This window comes from Castor canadensis, chromosome 7 (genome assembly GCF_047511655.1).
Source record: "Castor canadensis chromosome 7, mCasCan1.hap1v2, whole genome shotgun sequence".
Taxonomy (NCBI): domain Eukaryota; kingdom Metazoa; phylum Chordata; class Mammalia; order Rodentia; family Castoridae; genus Castor; species Castor canadensis.
The window spans coordinates 112,263,865-112,277,485 of NC_133392.1; the positions used below are offsets into that span (position 1 = coordinate 112,263,865).

General features: G+C 39.6%; 1 protein-coding gene across 20 annotated transcripts in view; it reads right to left on the bottom strand.

Moving 5' to 3' along the window:
• Patj (PATJ crumbs cell polarity complex component) overlaps nt 1–13,621 on the bottom strand; it is a 353,456-nt gene that overhangs the window by 182,784 nt on the left and 157,051 nt on the right. The window lies entirely within an intron of this gene.

Genomic DNA, 13,621 nt, shown 5'->3' on the forward strand with positions numbered 1-13,621 from the left:
CCAAGTGTCTGAAAATCTCAGAGGTATCTAATGGTTCTACAATTTGGGTACTGAATACTTTGATGGTGTCTTCTGAATTGCTCAATATTTTCATTACAAATTAATCCTTAGGCAGAAGGGAGGAACAAATAGGCAGAACACGGAGATTTCAGGCCACTGAAGCTATTCCCATAATACTATGAAAATAGATACCCCTGGAAGGATTACCGAAGTGTCCACCGTACCTCTGTTAAAACTGACATGACATACAATACCAAGAATGACTTCTAACGTACATTAGAAACTCTGGATGTTGAGTGTCAATGTAGGTCCATGGATTAGGAAACTTGGATGCCTCTAATTCTAGTTACACAGGAGGTGGAGACTGTGGTTTGAAGCCAGCCTGGGCTTGTTAGCAAGACCTATCTCAAAAAACAGGCTGGGAATGGTGGTTCATGCCTGTAATCTCAGCAAGGAGGAAGGCAGAGTGAGGATAATCATAGTCTGAGGCTGCCCCTGGGCAAAAGCATGAGACTGTATATGAAAAATAAACTGAAGTAAAAAGGGCTTGAAGGTATGGTTCAAGTGAAAGAGTGGTTGCTTAGCAAGTGTAAGCCCTGAGTTCAAATCTCCATACTCTCAAAAAAAAAATGCTGGTACAGGATGCTGATAGTGGGGGAGGTAGTAAAGGGACAGGGAGAATTTGGAATTCTGTGCCTTTTCTGATCAATTTTGCTGTGAACATAAAACTGTTTTAAAAAATACAGTCAAGTAAGTAAGCAAGCTCTATCAGCCACACCATAACATGCCAAGAAGAAAACAAGGGGAAAGTTTCATGGTATTGGATTTGGCAATGGTTTCTTGGATACAACACCAAGAACACAGGCAACAAAACAAAGATCAACAAATGGGACTACCTCAAAATTAAAAGCTTCTGTTCAAAGAACACAACCAACAGAGTGAAAGGCACACGAATGAATGGAGAATATGTTTGATAAGGGGTTAGTATCCAGAAAGTGTGTGTGTGTGGTACTGGGGCTTGAACTCAGGGCCTACACCATGAGCCACTCCACCAGCCCTATTTTTTTGTGTTGGGTTTTGAACTGTTTGCCAAGGCTGTCTTCAAACTGCGATTCTCCTGGCCTCTGCCACTTGAGAAGCTAGGCTTATAGGCGTGAGCCACTGGTACCCAGCAGTATGCAGAATATTTAAAGAAGTTCTATAATTCAATAACAAAGAAAATCAAATAACCCAATTTTAAAATGGGCAAAGGACATGACTACACACACTCCAAGATGACACACAAATGGCCAACAAGCATGTAAAAAGATGCTCCACAGAGGTGTGGCTTAAGTGGAAAGCATCTGCCTGACAAGTACAAGGCCCTGAGTTCAAATTCCAGTACTGCTCCCCCAAGTAAAATAAAGAGGAGAAGAGGGGGGATTCCAAAGGGAAGAGGGGTACCTAGCATGCATATGTGAAAATATCAAAATGAAACCCTTTTGTATAACTTATACATGCTATAAAAGGTAAAAAAATAAAAAGAATTTAAAAATTTTAGAACGAGAATAAAGAAAAGCTGCTCCCACATCACGAGTTTTCACTACATGCCCATTTGAATGGCTGCTACTAAAGAGAGCAAGTATTGCTGTTGAGGCTGTAGAGAAACTGGAAGCCTCCCGCATGCACAGTTGTTTGGATTGTGAATGGTGAAACCACAGTGGAGATGCATGGCAATTCCCCCACAAACTTAAAACTCAACCTCCACATGCTCTGGCAAGCTCATTTCTGGGTAGACATCCAAAAGAATCAAGAGCAGGGTCCTGAGGAGACAGATGCTCACATTTTCAGCAATATTCTTTGCCAACATCCAGGGGTGACAGCAACCCAAGTGTCCACTGGTGGACAAGCAGGTAAATAAGATGTGGAGTACACAGGCAATGGAATACCTCATGAGGATGGAAATCCTCTCACAGATCACCATAGAGATGAACCGAGGACATCATGTTAAGAAAACTAAGTCAGTTATGTAAAGCCAAAGACTGCATGTTCCCCTTATAGGAGATGGCTAAAGTTGTCAAAAGTCACAGAAATAGGAGATATAGTGGTGGTTAATAGGGGCCAGCACAGGGGTAGCGGGAAAAAAAAAAAAAGCCTTTATAAAACTTGTCAGAAAAAAAGTTAATTAGTGAAAGCAGAGTTTCAGAGATGGGATTTCTATCAATATGAACAGCTTACTACTACTGACCTGCACACTTAAAAATGGCTACACTGGTAAATCTTATGCACATTTTTATCATCATAAAACAGCATCCATTAAAAAACTTAACCCCTAGTTGCTAATGGCTCACACCTGTAATACTAGTTCCTTGGGAGGCTGAGATGGGGAGGACTGAGGTAAAAAGTTATTGAGATCTCATCTTAACCAATAAAAAACTGGACACAGTGGCACCTGCCTGTCATCCCAGCAATAGCAGGAAGCATAAATGGGAGAATGGGGTCTAGGCTGTCTAAGCAAAAGGTGAGACCTTATCTCCAAAGTAACCAGAGCAAAAAGGGCAGGTGGTGAGGCACAAAGGGTAGAGCGCCTGCCTAGCAAGAGTGAAGTTCTGTGTTCAAACCCTAATACAGCCCCCTCACCCCCCAAAAAAGTTAACCCTTGAAAATTTGTTTTAGGAAATCTAGGTTTGCATATGCCAAAAGAACAACTGAGAGTCAGGAGACCATGTGCGTGTTCTACAAGGAACCTGCTGAAGGGAGGAGGCACCTATCTCACCGCCCTGAAGAAACTGACAAATAGGGTTATGTTCTGAAAAGACAGGGGCTAGGATTCCAATAAACACACCAAAGGCTGTCAAAATAAACTGACAACATCTACCATTCATATCCTTCCCACAGAGCAGTAAGTACTTGGTTTTTCTCTAAGATGGTATTTTGCACTGTTTAATACTTTACCCCTTGGGCTTCAGTATCTTTTTGGTTTTTTTTTTTTTTTAAGCACAGCTGAGACAACATGAAAACAAAGTTATCTGAAGCATCCTGACAGCCTCTTCTTATTTGTGTCATGCCTTTAAATTGATCGCTTTGAAAGCAGCTGACAGTAGAAACCTACACAGGATCTCCCACATCAAGAACAGCAGCTTCTCTCACAAAAGAAAAGATAAATGAGAGGGAATGGATCTGAGAGGAAGAATCCAGCAAAACAGCCAAGCAGGAAAACAAGCAAGAAACATCAATTTCAGACTAACCCCAAATCTCTTAGGGGCAATTCTGAACTCAACTCCTAACAATAATGGATGTTGCCTTTTGTGGGGCAGTTAGCCGCAAGTCAATGACCTCATTTTCTAGAAACAAGAAGTAGTGAGACCAGAATGGATAAGTGGTGTCCCCAAGAACATCAGTTAGTAAAGAGCAGAAATTACATTTTCACAAAAATCTGTCTCTTTTGCAAACTATAAATCACATGCATTTCTTTAGAGGGTAATATGAAAAGGTACTAACACTCTTGTCATCTTTCTACTAATGCCCAGACAAAATCGTATTTAACTATAAAAACAAGTTTAGAAAGATTGAGATTTTTAGGAATAAAAAGAAGGGTCTTACTTTAGTATGGCTACATAAAAATAAAATGCCCCCTTGTGTTTTCAATAGCCTTGTAAGTCTGTAACACTCCTGCTCCACCCAAGGCACATGGAAGTGTTCAGTAGGCATTTATTTTGTAGCCCTATTTTCCCAGGCTTCCTTCCCTACATGATGTGCTCTAGCCATGCTATAATACGGCTCCTGAGTTTTCCATGCCTTAGTGACTGTACCATGCCCTCATCTCAACAGTTCACACAGCATCCATGGCTCCTCCAGTAGGGCCAGGAGTCTTTTTCTCTTATTACCCAGGTCCCCTGAGCATCCCCTAGCACAGTTCCTCCCCCTCCGTGGTGAAACTCAACTGACTCAGCCATCTCCCTCAGAAGACAGGCTCCGTAAGAACCAGAACTGGATTCCACTCATTTTTGCATTGACACAAAGAAAGAACCCAGTTAACTCATACTGGACTGTACCCTCAAGAAGTTAAGGATGAGAGATTTTTTGTTTTTTTGGTTTTTTTTGGTGAGACTGGAGTTTGAACTCAGGGCTTCATGCTTGCAAGGTAAGTGCTCTACCACTTGAGCTATGTCTCCAGTTCATTTTGTTCTGGTTATTTTGGAGATGGGGTCTCATGAAGTATTTGCCCAGGCTGGCCTTGAACCATGATCCTTCCAATCTCAGCCTCCCAAGTAGCTAGGATCGTAGCCATGAGCCACCAGTGCCCAGTGAGACTGAATATTTTTAACCCTTTCCAGGCAGTGCATCTTAGCTTAAATTCAGATAGAATCCTAATGGATTATCATTCAAAAATCAAGACAGGAAGCACCAGCAGGAGGAAATTCAGGGCATCTACTATGAAACACACCCAAAGGCATGAGTAGATCTGAACTGAAATCGGATCTTCTGGCTCTACACACAAGCTGCTTTGGGTATGAGATACACAATTTTTAATTTCAAAGATAGGAGAGTGTTAAACTTAGGTTTCGTTCTTGAACAAGATCACTCATGTGAAAGTGAACTTTACTTGGTTCTCAGCATGATGCCAGTGCAGCTGAAAGCTATGCCTACTCATTCATTCACTCAAAAAACCCTTTGTAGACATTGTCCTGCAGCGGGTAGGGAGGTAGGTGCCCACGGGGGTTGGAGACCTGGCTCTTGAGCTTCCCAACGAATGGAAAAGAAAAGCTAACATAACAATCAGAAAACGAACGCAGATAAAAACCTGGGGGAGGGTACAAAACAAGTATGTGGAAGTCCTCCTTGAGGACATGAGATCCATGCAGGAGAGAGGAAAGACAAGTGGTATCAGGCAGGTCTGTAGGTAAGGACGGTATGGCGGAGGAAATGCCACTATACATGGAACAGAAAGGGCAGAGGCACAACAGCTCTGGAAGAAGATCCTGAGGCCAGACCGTGAGGACCTGGAGAAAATACGACTGGAAGACCCTGAAATGGGGTAGGGCCACCATCAGCAAACAGGATGAAGACTTACCTGCAAAGGCATCCAAGTCAACAACCATGTCACAACTGGAAGCTTGAACTTTCTTAGCTTACTGGTTATATATAACATTAAATTAAATCTTAAAACTACTATGATGGTAACTTCCAAAGAAGTAGGCAACAATTTTGCAGTAGTCGGAAAAGCAAAATATTAAGTATAGCACATTTTAATACTTCAGAGATAGACACATATAAAATCTTACTCATGCAGGCAACCATATATAGTTTTTTAAAAAAATCAAGTGTAAAATTAAGTTTTCTAATATCCTGTTCTTTTTATAATATCCAAGCATATATAGTCAAATGATCAGGTAGCACTGTATCTACGTATGAAACTTGTAAATGAGTTTTGGCTCTAGTTTACAAACCTCACTAACAGTACAGGCTGCCTTATTTTTTTTCAAATTAAAATTGTGGCAGAATCTAAATACTTTTTTTATATGTCAAAGAAATCTCCTCTGAAAACTTTAATCAGCTCATCCATCCCATCTTTAGCTGACTATTCTAAGACTAGTCAAGAACACCTTGCTGGGCCAGGTGGTACAAACCTATAATCCCAGATACTCAGAAGGAAGAAATGGAAAGATATCAGTCTAAGGTCAGTCTAGGCAAGAAGTCATCAACCTTGTATCTCAAAAAACAAGCTTGCTGTGGCAGTACATGTCTGTAGTCCCTGCTACATGGGAGGCAGTGGTAGGAGGATTGTAGTCTGAGGTTGGTTCTGGGCAAAAAGCAGGAGACCCTACCTGCAAAATAAACTAAATCAAAAGGGGAAAGTGACATGGTTCAAGTGGTAGAGCACTTGGCTACCAAATGCAAGGACATGAGTTCAAACCCAAGTACTGCCAAAAAAAAAAATAATAATAATAATCAAGAACCTGTAATTAATTATATTGCTTTTTAATATGCTTAAGTGTGACCTGTAATAAACAATAACAAAATATATATTAACTCCTAGAAGTCATGATATCTGAATAAGAAACATTCAACTGTAATCATAAGATTAATAAAATAGCTCCAAGAGAATCAAAATACTATATAAGCCAAAATTCTCACTCTCTTCTGGTTTGGATAGATAAGGATGAGCAAGCAAGTAAACACTTTTTTAAAAGGATATGTATACTGCTTTTAATTCTATGCTTCTAAAATAAAGTGCTCAAAATACTATATAAAAAGTGTATTTTGCTCTCATTCCCTAAAGATGAAAATCAGCACCTCAGGATGGGAGAAACAGACAGTACCAGGCTCTTCCTACTCGTATTTACAGTTTTTAACCTATGGTGTGAACACAGGGCAATAACTGAGGCCAGGGCTGGCAGACAGCTGGTGAGGGTGATGGGTCCTTGGTCCCTCTTTGAATGAAGAGGATACTTCATTTTACTAAGGGGAAAGCATCACTGCTCTCACTCTGGCTTACCTTTGTGCTAGGTATTCACACACTTTCCTGACCATCCCATTGGCTCCCATAGTTATTTTAGTGGTCTGCACCAATGACTCCTGCACCAGAGCTACCCAGTTTTCTGCCTGCAGAATAAATGTCTATGCACCTTATTTTCTACAACACATCCTGCTTATATTAATGTATGGCCTTCTCTCCAGCTTGCCCAGAATATTTAAAAACAAACTAACAAGAAAAGAACAGTGAAAGTCTGATTTGTGCTGTGACACCCATTCAATCTTTTTTTTTTTCTTTAACAGTAGAATTACTTAACTTTAGGTAGGCAGGTACGTGCCCAGAAGGAAAATACCATTTCTCAGCCTAGTTATATAACTTTGTAGCTAGTTATATAACTACATTCTGCACAATGGAATGTATGCTAAACAGTTTTGTGCAACCTTCCAGCTACAGCCTCTACAGAAAAAAAGGGTGTCCTTCCTTCCTGGTGACTAGATGCATGCTGGGAGCTGAAGCTGAGTCATCTCCACCTGGAGGTGAAATGGGAATCGTAAATCACACTCAGAACAGTTGCCATGTGAGAGGAGTTTAGTTCTCAGACCAGCAACCACTCCCAGGCTCACTCTATGAAAAACACAAGCTCCGTCCTCCACAAAGAACTGGTACTTCTCCAATTCTCCATTCACTGTCGAACTTGATCCTGACAAACCTTCTAATGAGTCTTTCTGTTGGAATTTATCGGCAAGTTATTTCTCCTTTCGGATTGCAAGATTAGTTCCCTACTAGCTGCAAGAGCAAGCTTACCTCACACAAAACCCTGCAGCTTCACACCACGGACCTTGTCTAGTTATTCTGAGTATCTAGGTTGGTTTGCCTCACATCTGTTTTGTAAACAATGAACAAACTTTGTACAGGAAATCAAAACTAAACTCCATGCAGAGCATTTGAAATAAGCATTTCAAGAAGGAAAAAACCATCAAGAGACAAGAGAACCTAGTCAATGCCTCAACCCTGCTCACTTGCATGACATCTATGTAACTTTATGTAGCCTGACAGTCATCCATTCACTCATTCATTTCATATTTATTGAGTGAGTTCTCTGTATAAGGAATTAACAAGACATGCTGAATTAAAAATTAATCAAGACAAACTATTCTCCTAAACCAATAAATATAGTGAATAACCATGTTTGAAAAATGACAGTATCGTGGCAGGCTGTGAAAAGTGTGGAATGAAACAGTATAAGAACTGACAGGAAGGGTTATGGCAGATAACACTTGTAGCTGAGGCAGTAGGAAGGCTCCATGGCCAAAAAGAAAGGAGGGCAGTGCTGAAGCTGTGGTAGGTAGCACTGCAATCAAATGGAGACTGCTAGTTCTCACCTCTGTATCTCTCTATAGGTTTTCTACCTCTTCTTTTGCTGTCAGGTTGATAGTTTTCATTTGTTGGTCCTGTAGTTACCAGGCCTGCCTAAAGTCTCTTTGCCAAATATCGTTTATGTTTCATTCTATATGAATGTAAAATATGATAAATTATTTTCAAATTAGTAGCTAACGAGAACTTGTCAGGGATTCTTTCTTTGGGCAAAGTGAATGAGCTAGGAGTACCAATGTCATTATATCCATTTTAGCCCCTGGGAATCTCTTCTGATCATTTCTTTCTTGGGTCTGTGTTTGGGCTAGAAATGGTCAGGGTGCCAGCAAGAGCTAGTTTTAGAAGATCTAGTAACTAAGCCACGTTTGGTTGTGTAGTATGTGCACTGCACTAGAATGCCAGGCTGAGAGAGTGAGGGCACTATTCCATGTGCCACTCACGGAGTGCTTATCCTTGTCACTATGTCCACAAGTTTGTGGGGATCCTTTCTCTTTTGATCCCACTTTGTTCCCTTCAGGAAACGAGAACTATACAAATATCTGAGGCCAGAGCACAAATGGGTTTTCCCTACAAGGATAGAACAGTTTGTCAAATGAACCAGAAGACACTGGTGACAGCTTGAAAATCTTCACAGTAAATCTTTATGGCCCTCAAAGCATAGGGTAATTTAACCTCAGAGGGCTTTAGATCTGCAGATACTGTCCAAATACTAAACAAGCACCCAGAGAATAATACAATGAAATCTTATGTTAAAATACTCTGATCTGATCAATTTACTATTTGCTATTATCATCGCTATTTTTCCAGAAAGAATCAGAACCATGTTTTATTAGAAAGTTAATGTCGGAACAGCCGATGTTCTTACAGCATGGGGAAGCCTAACAAGTAATCAGGTTGATAAAATTCACACCACAATTCATGGAGAGTTACAAATAGTGAATGTCGCAATAAACATGGAAGCAAATTATTTCATAGTTAAAAGCAAATGTATCACAATAAAAATAACAACTTTTAATGCTGCACAAAGGAAAAATGAACCCACCAACAAAATATAAAGAGGTATGTTTATGTGTACGAATACATATTGCACATTGAATACACCTAAGCTTTTCAGAGTCCTTATTTAGTGGGCTGACCCCTGCAGCAAAAACTCACTGGTTACCATGTGGAAAGGCTGCTTGCTGGACTAAGAAAATGGTTCCACTTCTTGCCATGAGTGTGTTGCAATGCACAAATCACGTTAGAGAAGGAGAGCAGGAAAATACACTTGTCTGTTATTCTACCATCCATCTTCCCCAAATACAAGAACTCCTTTATCATTACAGAAAAAAATCTTTTTCCAAGAAAAGCTATTGGTGGTCTGGGAGAAATGTCCTTTCCTTATATACTATCCTTGCATTGTATAGACCACAAAAAAGAACCTTCTAAGTAACAGATGTAAATAACAGAATGACTTCATTTTCTTCATTAAGCCACTGTTCCAAGAGAATGGTCACTTTATAAATTGAATAGATTTAGCCATTCTTTCATGAATATTCATACAAAAATGGCTTTTTCTGTAATAGGTCAAAACACATTTGCTGAATGTCTACAATGACCTAAACTCTTGCTATAGAGAACAAAGCCTAACCACCAACCTCAGCACAGCACTATGAGCACATCAATGGCCAACACAAGGGGGAAGCCGATATTAAACATAAAGGCAAGAACTACACTGACCTTTGATGGAAGTTGCTGATTTCAGGGGAACTGAAAATGGGAAGCTCGTTCTATGTAGGTTCTATGATCTATCTGTCTGCCAAAATGACTCTTCTCAAAGAACTATCAAAACACCTGAGCAAACAACTTGCAAGTTTGTATATGAATGTGACTCAGCAACAAAGCAAACAGTGTCTGCCATTTGAAGAACCAGAAAGCAATTAACTTAGTTTTGCATGGGAGAACGTGGCACAGATAAGCAGCCCCAACCAACACAGTTCTGTTTGTTATTAGAACATCACTATGTTCTAACAGGCATGTTTATCCCTGCAGACATAATCAAAATATTTCCAAGAAACACCAGATGTATTCGAGCAAACAATAAGATGCGAAGTTAGCAGCTATCCATTAGACATAAATCTGTCTCACAGGTCATGCACATTTCCTTCATGAAACCGAGAGGAGCTACCATCTCAGTCCCAGCATGCTCTGCCTCTGTACAGCTTTTGTAGTACACAGCAGACACTGAAGACCAAGAGCAGGGACAGGCAACACCGAGCCAAAGTGCAAATGTGCTTCATGACACCTAGCAAAATGTTAATCACTTCTGTCTCATCTAGGACAAACAGGAAAATAAGGGGTGACTCAAAGTATAATTTTTTAAAATTTCATCTAATCATCTCATTAAACCTTAAAGCTTACCCATTCCCATCTGGATAACATCAGGGCACTTGCTATTTCTTCTCTAAATGCAGAAAATATTCCCTGATGGAAGAGAAATTGGTTTGCGCCGAGGAGCCTGGTGCATACTGCGCTGTGTGGTGCCACCAGGAGGAGGCACCTCAAGACTCATGGCACTCCTCCATCACTGAAACTTCCCCAGTTCAGCTTCATTTGGTTTATGATTTTTTTCTTTTAAATGAGAGCTTTCAATATTAAAATATGGTTTAATGAATATATTGAACATTTTTCAGAATTTAGAACTTCAATATGTTTTCTTGGGCAGGGGGCAGGGGAGAATTCTAATTGTATATCTGTCTAGAACAGATGTAAAAAAAGAATTTACCAACTAAGAGAACTGTAGTTAATTTGGCTTTGCAAATGGAATGGATTACTTGAGAGGATCTTTGGAAATATGTAAAGTCTAAACCTGTTAAAAGTACAGGCTTTGGATTTACTTAGACTTCATATATAAAATGTGACTTAAAAAAATCTCATAAAATTAAATGTACTGAAGAAAATAACATCTGTAAAGCAATTAGCACAGTGCTTGGAATATAAATACTCAAAACAAGCACAGAAATGAAACTGTATGTTTTATTTCAACGATCTAAAATACATATAGTCTCCTTGGGTTAGCTACCACTGTAATTTTTCTTTCAGAAAATAAATTCTTGGGTGGGGGAGTGGCTCAAGTGGTGAAGCACCTGCCTAGCAAGTGTGAGTCCCTGAGTTCAAACCCCAGTACTGCCCCTCTCCCAAAATGAAATAAGTTTCTGAACTTCAAGTATTGAACCTTGGGCTTGCCTTTGCTCCTCTCATTTCAGAGTCCCTTTCCTCTGCCGCCCGCTAGCCCTGCTTGTGAAACTCCTTGGCTCTCAGCAGACTCGTAGGCCAGAAGCTGCCCTTCTCCTATTATTAGCCCTATCCACATCCCCTTTCTAAGTCTCTTCCAGGAGACCTTCTCCTACATTGGTTCTCTTGCCTATAGGTACTTTCTCTTTTTAGGAAGACTGCAAACTTCTTGACAGCAAAGATCATGTTAGACGGTGCATTTTTCTTCTTATGCTTAGGACTGTTTAAGAGGCCAAAATGCTTGATGATGTATCACCATAATAACTGAGAGCTTTCACCAACCCATGGATGAACTACTCCAAGGTTTCTATAAAAAATTTAGTATCTATAAAATGGGAATAATACTATTCATTGACTTGGTACAAGACAGTCAAGATATATACTATGAATTCTCCATAGTATGCCTGTATCTTAGAGTTTGGGCGCATGGTAAATGTAAGAAAAAGAGATAAAAGTTGGCTATTTTTAAGACTATGTAACAATCTAAATAAAACACCATAGAAACTTAGAGTGGTAGCTTTCTCACCCCATACCATTCACCAAAAAAGGGCAGTCTCTACAAGAAATTAACTCTAAGTGAAACTTAATTTTTGTTATATTATTTCCTTAATTTAAATTACTATATTCTTTGTTCAGCACTGGACCAATTAAAATGACTGAGCTATCTATCATCCTTTCTACTATGCATAACTATTTTAAGTCCCGAAGAGAGACGTGAAATGGAAAGATAGATTGGAACACAGAAGTAGTGAACATGAGGTTAGCCAGGACATAGTCTGTTACAAACATAAAATTGCTGGGAATTAGATGTGTGTCCACAGAAGCCTTTAATAAATGTTGAGGGCAGAGATCATGAACTCCCAGACAATTACTCCTGAGCAGGAGCATATGTAACAACAAGAACATATGTAACACGTAAACATGTTGACAGACACGATTACTAATGGTTTCAAAACTGAATTCATACATGATTTTAATAAAATGCAAAGGACAGAAATTCCTAATTACTACATACACTTAATACAACTTCTGGAAAAGTGCTGTGGGGATTCCCAAGGGTTCTGCTGCGACATTTGAAGCAGAGATGATAGCAACTTCAAGTCTGTGAGGAGACCAACACACACACGTATTTACAATCTGGAGAGAAAGAGAGCTAAAAAACAAATCAAGAAACTGGATGGAATAAAAGGAAAATGAGGGCTGGTGAAGTGGCTCAGGTGGTGGTGTGCCTGCCTAGCAAGCATGAAGCCCTGAGTTCAAACTCCAGTATGCCAAAAGGCTGGGGGGAAGAAGCACCTGCTCCAGGGAGTGTGAAGAGAAGCAGGCAGGACCCACAAATATGAAAGATCATTTCCATAGTTGTTTTGTCAATAAAAGTTGGAGATATAATATAGAAAGATAATACTTAGATACCTGAAAGCAATCCCAACTACAGAACAGAAACAAGCATAATACAGACAGCTGTTACTACAGGGTTCTGTGACGCATGCATTTAAAAGCTGTGATATTTCCTCCACCAAAACCACAGACTGGACCCTCACACTAAAATCTCAAGAAATTATATTTTAGGGAAGAGAAAAGTTTTTGCTCTGTTATTTTGACAACATATTCAGGAATAAGGTTTGCTAGCTTCAATTAGGAATGCTGCATATTCCTGCTGTTGCAGTAGAAATAACCTAATTTGTGTGTGCGCCACTGAAAGTAGAACGAAAAGCTATAATGTGAGGTCTAACTCCTGGAGCTTACAATTGACTCCCAGGGAAAAATACTTAAGCAAGAAGACCCCATATTTTCTAAATATTACATATCTTACTTGCATAAAAAGCAGCTCTGGTTTTAATAAATTATTCTTTTAAAGTGAAGCAGAAGCATATGCGAAAGAGACTAGTACCTTATTGCATGAAGTTATATTGTCAATCTAACAATAATTTCAAAGCTGTACGTTTACAAGGAAGTTTCTGCTAACACTCCCAAATGCTGAGCCCCCTCCCCTTAGGAATTTAAAGTTGTGGGTTTACATGAAGTGGACCTGTATCACAATTAACAAGTAATACTTAGTGTACTCTTTTACAGTTTAGAAAAAGCAGCCCTTTGTTGCTATGATTCCTTAATGATATTCTGTGTTCATCTACAACAAAACGTTGAATGGTGAGTTTTTAAAATTAGAGTAATCTTGTTCTAATGTAAATCTTCTTCCCTTTTTATTATGTCACAAACAGCACCAGCAGTGATTAAAAAGAACATACAGGAGATGGACTTCTCAATTATAATTCTGAAAGGCGAGGATACTGCATGAACACTTAAGAATTTTGGCACTGAAACTACTAGTATATTCTTGACAGTCTGATAAACTGCTCCACTTTTGAAAAGCATCACGAGGACAATTCAAACCGCAGTACACACGGACAGCAATGGGAGGTTTGCCACCAACATGCACTCACCTTGCACATGCATCTGTGCCCTCGCTCTCTCATTTAAGACAAATGCCTTCACCTACTATCGTTTAAGCTTTTAAAA